This window comes from Oncorhynchus tshawytscha, linkage group LG28, assembly GCF_018296145.1.
Source record: "Oncorhynchus tshawytscha isolate Ot180627B linkage group LG28, Otsh_v2.0, whole genome shotgun sequence".
NCBI classification, from domain to species: Eukaryota; Metazoa; Chordata; class Actinopteri; order Salmoniformes; family Salmonidae; genus Oncorhynchus; species Oncorhynchus tshawytscha.
This window is the reverse complement of record NC_056456.1, coordinates 9,155,925-9,174,201: the sequence shown is the minus strand read 5'-3', so window position 1 is coordinate 9,174,201 and position 18,277 is coordinate 9,155,925. Positions and strand designations below refer to the sequence as shown.

Here is an 18,277-nt window from a genome sequence, read left to right as displayed (position 1 = left end):
CATCCTGGTCCGTGACTGGGCTGGATTTCTTCCTGTAGTCCGTGATTGACTGTAGACCCTGCCACATGCCTCTTGTGTCTGAGCCGTTGAATTGAGATTCTACTTTGTCTCTGTACTGACGCTTAGCTTGTTTGATAGCCTTGCGGAGGGAATAGCTGCACTGTTTGTATTCGGTCATGTAACCAGACACCTTGCCCTGATTAAAAGCAGTGGTTCGCGCTTTCAGTTTCACACGAATGCTGCCATCAATCCACGGTTTCTGGTTAGGGAATGTTTTAATCGTTGCTATGGGAACGACATCTTCAACGCACGTTCTAATGAACTCGCACACCGAATCAGCGTATTCGTCAATATTGTTATCTGACGCAATACGAAACATGTCCCAGTCCACGTGATGGAAGCAGTCTTGGAGTGTGGATTCAGCTTGGTCGGACCAGCGTTGGACAGACCTCAGCGTGGAAGCCTCTTGTTTTAGTTTCTGTCTGTAGGCAGGGATCAACAAAATGGAGTCGTGGTCAGCTTTTCCGAAAGGGGGGCGGGGCAGGGCCTTATATGCGTCGCGGAAGTTAGAGTAACAATGATCCAAGGTCTTTCCACCCCTGGTTGCGCAATCGATATGCTGATAAAATTTAGGGAGTCTTGTTTTCAGATTAGCCTTGTTAAAATCCCCAGCTACAATGAATGCAGCCTCCGGATAAATCGTTTCCAGTTTGCAGAGAGTTAAATAAAGTTTGTTCAGAGCCATCGATGTGTCTGCTTGGGGGGGGGGATACATACGGCTGTGATTATAATCGAAGAGAATTCTCTTGGTAGATAATGCGGTCTACATTTGATTGTGAGGAATTCTAAATCAGGTGAACAGAAGGATTTGAGTTCCTGTATGTTTCTTTCATCACACCATGTCACGTTAGCCATAAGGCATACGCCCCCGCCCCTCTTCTTAGCAGAAAGATGTTTGTTTCTGTTGGCGCGATGCGTGGAGAAACCCGTTGGCTGCACCGCCTCGGATAGCGTCTCTCCAGTGAGCCATGTTTCCGTGAAGCATAGAACGTTACAGTCTCTGATGTCCCTCTGGAATGCTACCCTTGCTCGGATTTCATCAACCTTGTTGTCAAGAGACTGGACATTGGCAAGAAGAATGCTAGGGAGTGGTGCACGGTGTGCCCGTCTCCGGAGTCTGACCAGAAGACCGCCTCGTTTCCCTCTTTTTCTGAGTCGTTTTTTTGGGTCGCTGCATGGAATCCACTCCGTTGTCCTGTTTGTAAGGCAGAACACAGGATCCGCGTCGCGAAAAACATATTCTTGGTCGTACTGATGGTGAGTTGACGCTGATCTTATATTCAGTAGTTCTTCTCGACTGTATGTAATGAAACCTAAGATGACCTGGGGTACTAATGTAAGAAATAACAAAAAACTGCATAGTTTCCTAGGAACGCGAAGCGAGGCGGCCATCTCTGTCGGCGCCGGAAGCCATCTTGAACTTCTTCCATTTTCTAATAATTGCGCCAACAGTTGTTGCCTTCTCACCAAGCTGCTTGCCTATTGTCTTGTAGCCCATCCCAGCTTTGTGCAGGTCTACAATTTTATCCCTGATGTCCTTACACAGCTCTCTGGTCTTGGCCATTGTGGAGAGGTTGGAGTCTGTTTGATTGAGTGTGTGGACAGGTGTCTTTTATACAGGTAACGAGTTCAAACAGGTGCAGTTAATACAGGTAATGAGTGGAGGGATTCTTAAAGAAAAACTAGCAGGTCTGTGAGAGCCAGAATTCTTACTGGTTGGTAGGTGATCAAATACTTATGTCATGCAATAAAATGAAAATGAATTACTTTCTGGATTTTTGTTTTAGATTCCGTCTCTCACAGTTGAAGTGTACCTATGATTAAAAAAAATATAGACCTCTACATGCTTTGTAAGTAGGAAACCCTGCAAAATCGGCAGTATATCAAATACTTGTTCTCCCCACTGTACATAATATGTAATTTGTAATGTCTTAATTATTTTGGGACTTCTGTGAGTGTCATGTTAACTGTTCGTTTTTATTGTTTATTTCACTTTTGTATATTATATACTCCACTTGCTATGGCAATGTAAACATATGTTCCCATGCCAATAAAGCCACTTGAATTGAATTGAATTGTGTGTGTGAGAGAGAGAGAGAGAGAGAGAGAGAGAGAGAGAGAGAGAAAGAGAGAGAGAGAGAAAGAGAGAGAGAGAGAAAGAGAGAGAGAGAGAAAGAGAGAAAGAGAGAGAGAGAGAGAAAGAGAGAGAGAGAAAGGGAGAGAGAGAGAGAGATAGAAAGAGAGAGAGAGAGAGAGAGTGAGCAAGTAAGAAAGGAAGAGAGCAAGAGAGCAAGGACGTCCCCATTCATGCACTGTGGGGTGCTGTGTCGTTTTGCAATGTGCCCCTGCCGTGAATATTTCTGTCTCGGTCTTGGTTTGGTATTTTGATGTATTATTGGCTATGGAGACATTCTGCGTTGGTGTTCTTCCTGAACCAAGTATTGTCTAGGAATATATATATATATGCAATACAGCCTGTGATAAGAGCTTGACCAGTGCCGACTCAAATCAGGGAGGAGAGCCGTTGTCTCTCTCGGGCTGACAGTGCTGGAAAGACTGCACAACTGTGTGAATTAATTAAGACTGAATCGAAAGACTGGTGAGTATTTTGCCTGCACATGTAGCCTAAGCTTTCTAGTCATTTGATGGTGATGCTTGCTTACCCCTCTACACCGATTCTACTTTAATTTTGTGATTTGCAGGGGTGCTCGCAAAATATGCACATTTTCTGCCAAGGCATTGGAGTGTAGACTATAGAAACCACTGCACCTGCATGTACCGTATTTCGCTTTCAACCGGGAAAGGTTTATTGGAAAGGTCCGGACTGGTCTGGGCGCATTCTCTGAAATATAACGGAGATGCCACGGTTACGCGTAGAAGCCACTCGACGAAGAGACAGGTGCGATGGAGAGGCTTGATGGAGGGGCTTGATGTTAGGCTAGCTGCGGGGATAGCGGTTCTCAACAAGGTATTGTGATTCAAGACCCCCAGAGAGAGCTCGGTGCTGTGCTTCACCCTTTGTGTTGATTTGAGAGTTGTAGAAAACCCGGTCTGTATAGGGTACGAGAAGACGGCTGGTACCCAGCCAGACATATAACGCATACCTGTCGGTCAGTGGTGAGTGAGCTAAGCGGTATGGCGACGACGGTGAACAGGTATTGCGTTCGACCGTAGAAGCGTTTTTGTCGCGGCCGCACCTTATGTTGCTGGTTTTGGATGTGCATGCTTTGAATACACGCATGTGTGTTTAATTAGCTGCCTGCCATTGAATGCTTTGGGTTACTGATAATGACAAAATACTCGTGTGGCATCTTCATTTGACGTATCTGTCTCCTGGGGTTGCCACTGTCTGGGCCCTGTGTTCTTTGTGTTATTCAATGTATCATTGTTTTCATGATGGATTCATTGATTTTGTACGATTTTTGTCATGTTTTGCATCACTTGATGTCGTCCAGTAGTTGGATGTGGGCCTATTGGTATATGATCATAAATGTTTAGAACTGCTTTCAATGTCAACATTCAACCACAGTAAGAATTCTGATCATAAGGATGACAATATAGTGAAGATGATGAGTTTAATCATGTTGTCAACTAGTCTACATAGGCACACTGATCCGATAAGGAACCGCAGCTGTTATTCACCGCTATGCATGAGGCACATAATGCTAGTTTTGTTTAATTCCTTGGGTCATTCTTGTACAGTGTGACTCTGAACCTGGGGAATGACCTGAGGGTAAGTAATTGGCATGAAAGCGTGACATTGAATAATTATGTTTTCTCAAGGTTTTCAGTGATTTAGACCAAAGGTCAGACATGGTGATTTGACTTCTGTCACTCCATTGATTGGCTCATTATTCTTTCAGTAATGGAATTACGGTAGTTCCATGGTTTATGGTCTAAGTGTAGTATAATGTAAAACACTGGCCTGTACTTTTAACTAGACTAATTTTATTGGTAGTAAAATAAGTATGCCCAGACTGCCACCCCCTGTTGTTACCCTGTTCATTCCAAATGGCCTCTGGATTGCCTGCTATTGGTCCATAGGGTTTTCGATGGGAGCCGGAGGAGAGCCATGCATATAGAGTGCAGCAAACATGACATTCTTTAAAAATATCTATTTTATTTCACCTACTCTTGCTGCTTTTCCTTGACAGCAAAAGAAAACCCAACACACATAGGCAAAAACAATAAACAACTTAACATTCACATACATACAGCACATTTCCACAAACATCATTGACATCACACTTGCTCAGACCCGTATCCACACCCAATGTGCTTTCCAACACTTGTAAGACTCTTGTAAGACTTGTGAAACATGACATTCTACTGTGTATTTTATTGTGTACACTTGCTGGAATGTAATGGCTTTGGACTTTGAGATGAGGTGACAGGGTTTGCTGAACTCTATATCTCTGACTGTGAGTGGGAGGTGATACTGATGTCTCTAAGGGAAGTTAGCAGGGTCAGAGCATTCCCATATAGAGCTGAAAGTGTGAAGGAGAAGGAGGAGTAGACACCAAATGGCCATGCTTGAAGGGACATTAGGGTTAAGGTTTAGTGTCTATAATCACATTTATGACAAGATAAAGTTGTATTTATGTAATTTCTAGCAGGTCCAAGTAGTATGACCAAAGGGAGGCTTCAGAGAAGAGGGATCAACATCAGGGAGCTTATTTGGGCAAAATCCCACAGGCAGGCAGGCTGAATATACTGTACACTAAAGCCTGGGCTGCCAACACACCACCCACTCTCTCAATGTTTGTGTCCATCAGACTTACAGCCCATTGCGGCTTCCTTAAGAACCCAACACTGCTCACTTACTGTTGGACTTTCTGGGGCTGGCAGATTGATTTACCCGTTATGTATTATTTATTGTTTTCAACTTCCCACTTTATGTTCAAGGCCAGCGAGTTCCAGTAGAGGACTTTAAAGGCATCCGAACAGATTGTGCATATATTATCCCAACATTTTGGGATGCTTTTGTGCGTTTTGGTCTTTGGCAAAGGTTTTTTCGGCTATTCGTGCACACAACATTTTATCTCGAGGCAGGCCGAAGTTCGGTAGCCGAAGTCTACGCCCCTTCGTCGGTGATTGGTTCTTCCCGATTCAGCCCGAAACTCAGTGTGGATTCAACATGGCGAACAAACTACTTTGAGCATCGCTTGGTCCTAGGAGGTACAGAAGTACCTGCACCTCTACGAATCCAGCCATGTATTATATAAAGACCAGCATGTATAAGCCAATTCATGGAGGGAGATTGTGGAGACGCTGGGTTCCGACAAATTACAAGTTGGGTAATGTTCGCACCAAGTTTGTCAAGGCAAAGAAAAGCCCCTGGTCGTAGAGAGGGGGAGGAGAGAGAGGGGGGGGGTAAAGGGACATGGAGAGAAGTGCAGAGAGAGAAATGGGGAGAGAGGGGCTGAGAGAGAAAAGGGAGGGAGAGAAAAGGGTAAGAGCAAGGAAGAGAGAGAGACAGAAAGTAGAAAGAATCGAGAGATAGAGATGGAGAGACAGAGTATGAAAAAAGAGAGAGGGGGAGGCATGCAGTCTAAGGGAGTGTGAATGGTTTCCCTGTTTTCCCTGCTTTGGACACAGGCAGCCACACAGCAGCCCTGTGAGCAGGTGCTCACCCCACTAGAGGAACAACATGTGCAGCCAGTGTTTCCCTTAGGCGCTCTTTAGACGGCGCCCAACCGGTTCATGTACTAAGCAAGTCTTGGTAACAGACCTGTAGACTCTTCATTCTGTTCCTCTATGACCAAGATGGCAATTGCAAACGATTTGTTCTTGTTTACTTCTGAAATAAATAAAAATAAAACAGACATAGCTGCTAGCTGCGCAGGGATAAAACATTTTGGCAAATGCATCACCCCCAGCCCTAAACATCTTCCCACAGCCATGCTTCTTTTACACTGGTAAACATTGATTGATTGGTTTCAAAACTGCAGAGTGTGAGAAATGCTGTTTCCCTTTTAGCTGTAAAATGAGTAAACACCATTTGCCTCTGTTATTCTTCCTAAATGCCTATTTGGGAGGAAAATGGAGGTTGAGTAAAAAGTGCTGCTTAATTATTTAAACTGCTTCATTATTTAAACATGAATAATAAAATTGCACTTTTTTATTGTCCAGTACCTCCACTTCCTACTAGAGTAGGTGAGGATTTCTCACACATTCAGTTTGCTCTAGTTCAATACACGAGTAACAGAGGTTGGCCAGTGAACCAGTCGTGCATGACGAGTAGCTTTCCCTGAGACCTGAAGGCTCGTGTTAGCTCCTAGAGCTTCCCCAACCCTATAGTACTATGTGGCAGTGCAGGTGTTAATCAGAATTTATGATCAAGGTTTGAAATATCCAGATGTGACACAAAAAGGATATGTCGGCTACTGAGGCCCCATATGGTGCATGCTGATGTTCTTCTGTTCGATGGACCAGTATGGAGTGTGTCCCGAAGTCCTCCTAACCGCCCAGACAGTCCAGTCTTTTACTTCCTCAGCACTACATCAACACTCTCAAAGAAACCCTGTGAAGCCTCTGTATACCCCAGGGTCTATAGGATCAGAGGGGCCTGGCTGTGCAGGCATCTGCTCGGTGACCTATACCAGCTGGGGTCCTGGGAGCAAGGTCGTCAGGGAGCCATTCTTCAGCTCAAAGAGGGCAGAGGTGCTGGGCTCCCGGAGGCAGGCCATTGTACTGCCCATCAGAATGTAGATCTTGTTGTGAGGAGAGGAGGTACCAAAAACAAACCAGCTCACACCGGGGAAGAAAAAAAACACTATTTGGCCCAGTTCCATTTAGGTTGCTTGCTCCGGTGTTCACCGACCTGAATGGGTGGAATCTGATTCCTGCATGGGTCACGTATAGATAAGTGCTTTTATATATATATATATATATATATATATGGATAAAAGGCCCTGTGCAGTGATTTATTATACATTAGGAACATATTTGAGTATTTATGTTTTAAGTTGTATGCTCTTCTTTCATCAACAATGTCTCCCCTGAGCTCCGCTCATTATAAAGAGAGTCTGTTGCCCAGCGCGAGGTCTCACACAACCGTTAGAGTGATGCTAACATGTGTGTTCACTTCTGCAACACGTGCCTCTCAGATCCCTTAGCCCTGGATCCCCGAGTGTAGCGAAGCCTTTGCTACACTCGTATTAAAGCGAACCAGGGACCTAATAGCACATAGGTTCAGGGCGGGTGGGTGTGTGCGTGTGAGCATGTGTGTGTGTACGGAACATGTGTCTTGTGGATATTTGATGGTGAACCCTTTCATGTTTCCCACATGTTGCCATATTAACTAGAGTTTATGGGAGATCGTTATCCTCTGAGGATGAGATTCTGATTAGAATCAATCTAGGGCACTTTTCCCAAATGGTGTGTCTGAACCCATTGATGAGTGACAGTCAGGTCCTATTTGAGGTGTGGCTTAATGGGCTGTGGCTGGTCATCATAGCACCAAAATAGTTTGGGAATGGCTGATCTAGGACCTGCACTTGAACATTAAAGCAAAGTTGATGTGTAGGGCCTACTGTAAATGACAGGAGAGGAGTGAGAACTTTAATATAGAACAGGGTGAGGTTATTATAAACACTTGTAGACATAGGAAGGAGAGTTAGATGACTCCTTTTGTAAACCACTTTTGTTTTAGGATTTACAGTATGTAGCCTTTAGGTCACTTTCACGGGCCTATTTGCTTTCCTTTCTAGTTTACTATAACTCCATTATAGCACAATAATGCAAAATATATACAGACAGTGAACACTTGTTCCTATACTGTGAGTTGGAATACGATAACTTTATCTCTGCCTTTTCTGCCCACTAGAAAGGTGATGGTTATTCCTATGTCTGTGTCTTGTCTCTTGTGCTCATTTGCATGAAAGCAGCCGTCCACTTTGTGTGCCTCACACTGACTCAAACAACCGTTTCAAAATCCTAGTTTGTCTGCTCCCCTTGACTTCTTACTTCTTATGTAGAGTAGCTGGGAGTTTCTTGGAAGTGCACTCTTTTTGTTGAAGCGTTTGCTGCTTTACCCGTCCAAGAGAAAGAGTTCACAGAGCCTGTAAGCCAAAGAAAGCCATTTAAAAGGCATCGTAGCAAAAAGAAAAAGCCGGATGAGGATTTTATTGGCAGACAGAGGCACAGTAGAGTCTTTTGTCTTGACTTCTGGAGATTCTGGTTATATTCTGTTTTTGCTGGAGATAATCTCCCTCTCCACCTCTCTCTTCCTACCTCTCTCCTCCTCTCTCTCTCCTCCTCCCTCTCGCCTCCACCCTCCTCCTCCCTCTCTCCACCTCTCTTCTCCTCCCTCTCTCCTTCAGTTTCAGATGCCAAGGTTCTCTCTTAATTATGAATTTTCATCAGGGGAGAGTCAAAATTGAGAGAGACGCAAAGGAGTAGAGCAGCAACACAATTATACCTGAGAGAGAGGAAGGGAGCACGTTCAGTGGAGAGGGTGTGTGTGTGTGTGTGTGTGTGTTCACATGCATGCATAAGTGTGTGCACATGTTCAACTGTTTGTGTGTGTGTGTGTATGTACATGCTTTGAGTGTGTCTTTACACACGTGTAGCCTGGTGCACATGCAATACCTGTACAGACCCCATATGGTCATAGTGTACAGCAATCATCTCTGCTCTGCTATGGCAAAGACTATATTTATCTTAATTACAAGCAATCAAACACAGGGCATGGCATGTTCTATACTGTATAGGTATAGGTGCTCAGGGAGCGTGTTTGTGTGTGCCTGTCTGCACATGTACACTTTCTTGTGATTATGTGTTTATCGTGTGTCTGCGTATTCTGCGTACCTTATGTTAGGTTTCCCCAACTGGTGGCCCGTGGGGGATTTATATACAGTGCATTCGGAAAGTATTCAGACCCCTTTCCCTTTTCCACATTTTGTTATGTTATAGCAGTATTCTAATGGTTTAAATATTATTTTTTCTCCTCATCAATCTACACACAATACCCCATAATTACAAAGTGAAAACAGGTTTTTAGAAAATTTAGCAAATGTATAAAAACTTAAAAACAGAAATGCCTTATTTACATAAATATTCCGACCCTTTGCTATGATACTCGAAATTGAGCTCAGGTGCATCCTGTTTTCATTTATCATCTTTGAGATGTTTCTACAACTTGATTGGAGTCCATCTGTGGTAAATTCAATTGACTGGACATGATTTGGAAATGTATATATATATATATATATATAAGGTCCCACAGTTGACAGTGCATGTCAGAGCAAAAAGCAAGCCATGAGGTTGAAGGAATTGTCCGTAGAGCTCAGAGACAGGATTGTGTCGAGACACAGATCTGGGGAAGGGTACCAAAAAATGTAATGTCCCCAAGAACACAGTGGCTGGCCTCTATCATTATTTAATGGAAGGAGTTTGGAACCAGCAAGATCTTCCTAGAGCTGGCCGTCCGGCCAAACTGAACAATCAGAGGAGAAAGGCCTTGGTCAGGGAGGTGACCAAGAACCCGATGGTCACTCTGACAAAGCTCCTGAGTTCCACTGGGGATATGGGAGAACTTTCCAGAAGGACAACCATCTCTGTAGCACTCCACCAATCAGGTCTTTATCGTAGAGTGCCCAGACAGCAGTCACTCCTCAGTAAAAGGCCCATGACAGCCCGCTTGGAGTTTGCCAAAAGGCACCTAAAGGACTCACACCTTGAGAAACAAGATTGTCTGGTCTGATGAAACTAAGATTGAACTCTTTGGCCTGAATGCCAAGCGTCACGCCTGGAGGAAACCTGGCACCATCCCTACTGTGAAGCATGGTGGTGGCAGCATCATGCTGTGGGGATGTTTTTCAGCGGCAGGGACGGGGAGACTAGTCAGGGAGACTAGTCAGGGTCGATGAAAAGATGAACGGAGCAAAGTACAGAGAGATCCTTGATGAAAACCTTCTCCAGTGCACTCAAGACGTCAGACTGGGGCTAAGGTTCACCTTTCAACAGGACAATGACCCTAAGCATGCAGCCAAGACAATGCAGGAGTGGCTTCGGTACAAGTCTCTGAATATTCTTGAGTTGCCCAGCCAGAGCCCGGACTTGAACCTGATCGAACATCTCTGGAGAGACCTGAAAATAGCTGTGCAGCGACGCTCCCCATCCAACCTGACAGTGCTTGAGAGGATCTGCAGAGATGAATGGGAGAAACTCCCCAAATACAAGTGTGCCAAGCTTGTAGCATCATACCCACGAAGACTCAAGGCAGTAATCACTGCCAAAGGTGCTTCAGCAAAGTACTGAGTAAAGGGTCTGAATACTTATGTAAATGTGATGTTACATTTTTTGTATATTTAAAAAAAATTTTTTAGCAAAAATGTCTAAAAACCTGTTTTTGCTTTGTCTTTATGAGGTATTGGATGTAGATTGAAGAAAACAAAATATTTAATGCAATTTAGAATAAGGCTTTAATGTGGAAAAGGTCAATAGGTGAATACTTTCATGAATGCACTGTATGCACTGTATGCACTGTATGCACTGACATGAAAGACAAAAACACCGGCAAATTATCTTCAAGTGATTTACATGTTTAAAATCTGTTTTAAAGTATTCCCACACGTAATAGAGAGATACACACGCTAAGTATACCAACCATTAGGACCCGTTAAGTTACCGTTGAGCTACAAGGTGTCAAAAGCGTTCCACAGGGAGGCTGGCCCATGTTGACACCAATGCTTCCCACAGTTGTGTCAAGTTGGCTGGATGTCCATTGGGTGGTGGACCATTCTTGATACACACAGGAAACTGTTGATGTGTGGAAAAACCCAGCAGTGTTGCAGTTCTTGACACACTCAAACCGGTGCACCTGGCAGCTACTACCATACCCCATTCTAAGGCACTTAAATATTTTCTCTTGCCCATTCACCCTCTGAATGGCACACATACACAATCCATGTCTCAATTGTCCCAAAGCTTAAAAACCCTTCTTTAAACTGTCTCCTCCCCTTCTTCTACACTGATTGATGTGGATTTAACAAGTGACATCAATAAGGGATCGTAGCTTTCACCTGGATTCACCTGGTCAGTCTATGTCATGGAAAGAGCAGGTGTACTTAATGTTTTGTATGCTCAGTGTACGCGATCGTATAAGAATGTAAGCAAGGTTTGAAACGGTATGTTTTAGTCAAATATTATATCTGTTTGGGCTTCTTCCGGTCAAGTTTCGGTATACAAATTCTTTGTAATTATGTTCCGGCCACCTGACCTTTCGCTCAAGAAAAAAAAATCATCCCACGGCTAAATCTAGTTGATGACCCCTGCTCTATGTGCTCGACATCCCAGTGTTGTGCTGTGAATGCATATGGGCTTGCTGCAGTTGAGCTCTGTGTAGTAGCTGACGTTTGCCCTTGCTGCAGCTCAGCACAGAGTGTGTGTGTGTGTGTGTGTGTCTAATATGGCTGTAGCCTAGTACGGCACTATAAATAAACACATACATCTGCTGCAGATCCAGCTCCAAGTTATAAAATGTGTGTGCGATGCAGTCGAACATATGCATGTGTTCGGTGTGCATGTGTGCGTGGGTGTTTGCCTATGTGGGTGTGTGTGTGTATTCGTGCGTGCGTGTCTTCCTGTGTGTGTGTGTGTGCGTGTGTGTCTCCCTATGTGTGTGTGTTTGGGCTGCGGCTTTCTGTTGCTTGGGGAGATATTTCACTCAGGACTCAAAGACAAGCCAAGGGTACTGCTAAACACTCCCCATTAGTTAGACCAGAATAACATGTACTGTCTGAGAGAGGGTGAGGGGGGATTGCAGGGAGGTCGGGAGGGAGAGAGAGAAGGAGAGAGAGAGAGAGAGAGAGAGAAAGATGCAGAGCGAGAGAACTGAACGCATTCAACAGAAATATGTCTTCCGCATATAATCCAACCCCTCTGAATCAGGGAGGGAGAGAGAGAGAGAGAGCATGAGACCGGTCCAAGTTGAGGATGAATATGCAAAAAAGGCAATTAGAAGCTAAGGTATTATGTTAATAAGAATAGAGAGCTCGGCTGTGTGACCTCTTCTAGCTCTTAACTGCCCCTTTATCAGCTGGATCAGCTGTCTAACCACTCCTATAGGGCACTTTTCTGCTCAACTTTCCTTAATAACTGACCTAGAATAGGCTGTCTGACCACTCCTAGGGCTCCTCAATGATCAACTCTCCTTATAACTGTTTTTAGATCAGCTGTCCCTAAAAGACAGTAACTCTTAAAACTACACCATTTTTTAAATTGACCAAAAGCTTTTTTTTCAGAGATGTTGAGTAGTTTGATTAATTCTATATTTTACAGTTTTCAGACCAGTTGCATGTAGACATGTTCACCCAACACTGGACCTCTAGAGAGTGGGACCTGTGAGAGCGGGATAGAGGGGGAGAGAGGTGCTCTCTGGCTGTGGCTACGCTCCAGAGAGTGGGACCTGTGAGAGAGGGATAGAGGGGGAGAGAGGCGCTCTCTGGCTGTGGCTACTCTCCAGAGAGTGGGACCTGTGAGAGAGGGATAGAGGGGGAGAGAGGTGCTCTCTGGCTGTGGCTACTCTCCAGAGAGTGGGATCTGTGAGAGAGGGATAGAGGGGGAGAGAGGTGCTCTCTGGCTGTGGCTACTCTCCAGAGAGTGGGACCTGTGATAGAGGGGGAGAGAGGTGCTCTCTGGCTATGGCTACTCTCCAGAGAGTGGGACCTGTGAGAGAGGGATAGAGGGGAGAGAGGTGCTCTCTGGCTATGGCTACTCTCCAGAGAGTGGGACCTGTGAGAGAGGGATAGAGGGGGAGAGAGGTGCTCTCTGGCTGTGGCTACTCTCCAGAGAGTGGGACCTGTGAGAGAGGGATAGAGGGGGGGAGAGAGGTGCTCTCTGGCTGTGGCTACTCCAGAGAGTGGGATCCAGAGAGGGATAGAGGGGGGGGAGGTGCTCTCTGGCTGTGGCTACTCTCCAGAGAGTGGGACCTGTGATAGAGGGGAGAGAGGTGCTCTCTGGCTATGGCTACTCTCCAGAGAGTGGGACCTGTGAGAGAGGGATAGAGGGGGAGAGAGGTGCTCTCTGGCTGTGGCTACTCTCCAGAGAGTGGGACCTGTGAGAGAGGGATAGAGGGGGAGAGAGGTGCTCTCTGGCTGTGGCTACTCTCCAGAGAGTGGGACCTGTGATAGAGGGGGAGAGAGGTGCTCTCTGGCTATGGCTACTCTCCAGAGAGTGGGACCTGTGAGAGAGGGATAGAGGGGGAGAGAGGTGCTCTCTGGCTGTGGCTACGCTCCAGAGAGTGGGACCTGTGAGAGAGGATAGAGGGGAGAGAGGTGCTCTCTGGCTGTGGCTACGCTCCAGAGAGTGGGACCTGTGAGAGAGGGATAGAGGGGGAGAGAGGTGCTCTCTGGCTGTGGCTACTCCCCAGAGAGTGGGACCTGTGAGAGAGGGGGAGAGAGGTGCTCTCTGGCTGTGGCTACTCTCCAGAGAGTGGGACCTGTGAGAGAGGGATAGAGGGGGAGAGAGGTGCTCTCTGGCTGTGGCTACTCTCCAGAGAGTGGGACCTGTGAGAGAGGGATAGAGGGGGAGAGAGGTGCTCTCTGGCTGTGGCTACTCTCCAGGTCTGACCAGCTTCTTTATAATTACATACTGGCAGAATAGACCCAGGGGGAAATTCTCTCTCTCTTTCTTCTCTTTTTCACTCTCTCTATCCCTTCCTCCCTCCATCCCTCTTCATGATAACGTTCAGCACTATGCCAGGGAATCTAATGCAGACATAACCTGGGCATTAGCATATAAATTACTCTGCAGATTGAAAAGTGCATTAGGATATTTAACAGACAAAACGCCATATTCCCTTAACTGGGATTGGCCCCCAGACAATTACACTTAAGGGAAGGCTGTAGTATCCAATAACACAATCTCCTTGATTAGATAAAGACCTTATCTCATTGATTTCTATGCTTATGTGTTAGTGTGTGTGTCAGTGTGTGTGTGTGTTTGTCTGCGTACATTCATAACTAATTTGCCTGCCCTTTTGCCATCTACCTCCATTACCTATGCCGTAACACTCCACCGTTATCACTGTCAGTGTCAGTCCATTAATGTAACCAGTAAATGTAGTGTACTGTAGACTCTTTGATGGTGAAGGTGACCCAGTTATCCCAGTTTATCCCCCATCGCCTCAGGCCGCGCTACTTTATTCAGGGATTTTAACCTGCATATGGGCTCTTGAAGGAAGAGTGTGATGAAAGAAAGAGAGGGAGAGAGAGAGTAGAAAGAAAGAAAGAAAGAAAGAAAGATGACCATTTCAGAAAGAAATAGTGTCGGGTGATTGTTTGCCTCCTGTAAATCTTTCCATCTCTCTCAGTCAACCTGACATGACACTGACGTTGTATAGAGTTGGAACATGTTGTGTTTCCTAAAAGCCTGTGATTTCAGAGAACTGCTCAGTGTCCACTACAATCTAGATAATGCTACGGAACACTTAGACCACAGCACAATGGAACACCTCATTTAGAATGGCAGGCTAGGAGCGGAATCAGAGCCATAATTATTGGTCATCCGTAAACGAGCTAGGCAGTAATGTATTCATATCCACTTCCTTTGCTGGTAGAAGTGTGAATATCAAACTCATTAGTGGACTCATCTGTGGCTGTGTTTTTAAAGTGGATTTAAAATGGCACAATTTATCACATTGTAAACAGTTATTTCTCATCGGCTAACTTTCTGTCATTTACTCATCCCCATTCAGAATTATAGTCATGTTTTCCTTTTGAGAGAGTAAGTTCAATTGAATTGGTGCAGTGATTGCAGTTATTCGGCACGTTAGATTAATTTCCAATTGCTATCGGTTGCTATGGTAACACAGGGCACAGGGAAGAGTGGCTGCAGTAGAGAGAGAGAGAGAGAGATGCAGGAGAACGGTGATAAAGTCCTCCTCATCACTCCGTTCCCAGACCCAAACACAAGGACACATTTGACACTAATAGAACACGCACTACAACGTATTGGAATAATACGGATCCAAAAGAAACACATTTTCAAGTTTTATTTGTGATAGGATACACATACAGCGTCCAACTAAATGTTTACTTGCAGGTTCCTTCTCGACAATGTAACAACAATAAGAGATAATAAAAGATAAAAATACAAACATACAGTAAATGGCTCAGTAGGATAGAATTAACATTTTAGCATATGTATAATACAGGAAGCCACAATTTATAGTCCAATATTTACAGTGTATGTCCGTGATGGGTAGGAGTACGGTCCCAAGGATATACTGGGCCGTCTTCACCACCCATTGGAGGGCCTTGCGGTCGTAGATGGAGTATTTCCCGTACCAGGCCGTGATGCAACCGGTCAGGACGCTCTCGATGGTGCAACGGTAGTATTTTGGAAAGGACCCCCGTGTGGCATGTCGAATTGCTTCAGTTGCCTTAGGAAGTAGAGGCACTGTTGCACACTCTTGACAAGAGTGGTGGTGTTGCTGGTCCATAACAAGTCATCGGTGATGTGGACGCTGAGGAACTTAAAACGGATGACTCTCTACTGCAGTCCTGTTGATGTGGATTGGGGTATGTTCCCTCCTCTGCCTCCTGAAGTCAAAAATCAACTCCTTTGTTTTGCTGAAGTTGAGGGAGAAGTTATTGTCCTGGCACCAGTTCACTTGCCTCCTTCTTGTAGACTGACTCGTCGCTGTTGGTTATCAGGCCTGGCGTCGTCAGCAAACTTGATGATGCAGTCGGTGTTGTTCAAAGCCACGCAGTTGTAGGTTGACAGGGAGTACAGTAAAGAGCTGATGATACACTCCTGGGGGGGGCCCTGTGCTAAGAGTCCGTGTGGAGGAGGTGTTGTTGCGAATCCTCACAGCCTGTGGTCTGCCCGTCAGGAAGTCCAGGATCCAGTTGCAGAGGGTGGTGTCCAAACCCAGGGCTCTGAGCTTGGTGTTGAGCTTGGAGGGAACAATGCTAAACTGTATTCAATGAACAGCATTCGCACATACTGTAGGTGTTCCTCTTGTCCAGATGGATCGGCCGTGGATCTGTTGGCGCGATGACCGGGGTGAGTACAAAGGGGCGATAGTCATTTGGGCATGTCACTTCGTTTTTCTTGGGCACTGGGACAATGGTGGTCTCCTTGAAGCAGGTGGGGACTACAGCCTGGGACAGGGACAGGTTGAAGACATCCGAAAAAACGCCCACCACCAGGTCAGCACATTCCCGAGGACGCGGCCAGGGATGCCATCTGGGCCAGAGGCTTTGTGAGTATTCACTCTTTTGAGAGTTTTCCTCACATCAGCGTCGGAGAATGAAAGCACCTGGTCGTCCGGAGCAGCGAGAGTTGTCCTCGATAGCGCAGTAGCAGAAAATAATTACCTTCTCACATTCTGCAGTAATTGTGTAGCTCACGACCTGATTAGAAAGTGTGTATAAAGAATGCTATGGGCCTTGATATTGACAATTCTGTATTTCTCATGCATTAGAATGACCTAGTACTCCACTGCAGTTCAAGTGGTATGTACTGAATCTACCAGGGGATCCATTAAAATGCTGTTTCTCTATTCTGCATTTGAAATGCAAATGCAATGAGTATTGATTTTGGTTAGGGGGTGCTAATAAAGGCATGATCACCTGCAAATCTAAAGTGGTATTTATCAGACTGAAGAGTTGGATGAAAAAAAGACTCCCGTTCACATGCTTTGGTCTTGACAATCCTTTTCAAGATGAGAGTCAGTGGCGTATGTGATTCTACTCTTGATATATCACAAATGCCATCTACAGTTTAATGATTTATTTATTTTGACAATGAATGCAGTTGGCCCTCAAGAGAGTCATTGAGCCAGTCAGGTGTAACTGTCACTTCATTACACCCATCAGGAGGGATGGCTTGGAACAAATACCTGAACACACACCTCTCTCGCTCTCTCTTTCTCCCTCTCTTTCTCCCTCCCTCCCTCCCCCCTCTCTCTCTCTCTCTCTCCCTCCCTCTCTCTCTCTCTCTCTCTCTCTCTTTCTCCCTCCCTCCCTCCCCCCCTCTCTCTCTCTCTCTCTCTCTCTCTCTCCCTCTCTCTCTCTCTCTCTCTCTCTCTCTCTCTCTCTCTCTCTCTCTCTCTCACCTTCTCACCCCATTTAAAAACTGGTTCAATAAAAGCAGGCTCAGACTTCAAAGGAATCAACTAAAACCAATCACCTGCTGTGGTATACAGTAGCCAATAGTGGTCTATATATTCTCCTAGACCTATCGTCGATAGCCAATAGTGGTCTATATATTCTCCTAGACCTATCGTCGATAGCCAATAGTGGTCTATATATTCTCCTAGACCTATCGTCGATAGCCAATAGTGGTCTATATATTCTCCTAGACCTATCTCGATAGCCAATAGTGGTCTATATATTCTCCTAGACCTATCTCGATAGCCAATAGTGGTCTATATATTCTCCTAAAAGACCAGGATAGCCAATAGTGGTCTAAATATCACCTAGACCTGGTATACAGTAGCCAATAGTGGTCTATATATTCTCCTAGACCTATCGTCGATAGCCAATAGTGGTCTATATATTCTCCTAGACCTATCGTCGATAGCCAATAGTGGTCTATATATTCTCCTAGACCTATCGTCGATAGCCAATAGCGCTGTGCGATATAGTCTGCCCTTGGCCCAGATCTGGAGTGGGATTTCAAAGATCAAAAACTGGCCTTATGAGGGTGCTTCATCATTTGACTTGTGTGTGTGTATGTGAGAGAGAGTCAGTGTCTGCGCGTGTGCATGCGTGTGTACATGTGTGTGTGATTCATCGTCAGCATACTTTAGTGTCAATGTGACTACCTGTGACAATCTGGTGTCACTCAAATTGCTTTCGCTCTGTGGTGTTACAGAGTTTACTGTGTGTGTGTGTGTGTGTGTGTGTGTGTGTGTGTGTGTGTGTGTGTGTGTGTGTGTGTGTGTGTGTGTGTGTGTGTGCATGGCTATATACGTGTATCAAAAAACTGTCATTTTATCACCTTAGCAACAAACCAAGGTTCCTATCAACGTTCCATACTGTCTCACCTATCAGAGTTTCTGTATTGAGCTACATTCAGAGAGAAATCATAGGAGAGGGGGAGAGAGGAATGAGGGGAGGACATGACAGGGGGATGGGGGAAGAGTGAGGTGGGTCGATATGATTGGAACAGCACAGATATTGAGCTGTTATGCCTCTCTGTTCCCCTTTTTCTCCTTCCCTCTCTTTCTTATCGCATCCCTCCATCCACCCTTCCATCACAT

General features: G+C 45.3%; 1 protein-coding gene across 1 annotated transcript in view; it reads left to right on the top strand.

Moving 5' to 3' along the window:
- Positions 1 to 2,333: 2,333 nt before the first annotated feature.
- LOC112226648 (semaphorin-6B-like) overlaps positions 2,334 to 18,277 on the top strand; it is a 71,845-nt gene continuing 55,901 nt past the window's right edge. The window contains exon 1 of the mRNA XM_042308007.1: positions 2,334 to 2,659. The gene's annotated coding sequence lies outside the window, so the exon portion shown is untranslated. The remainder of the gene's footprint in view (positions 2,660 to 18,277) is intronic.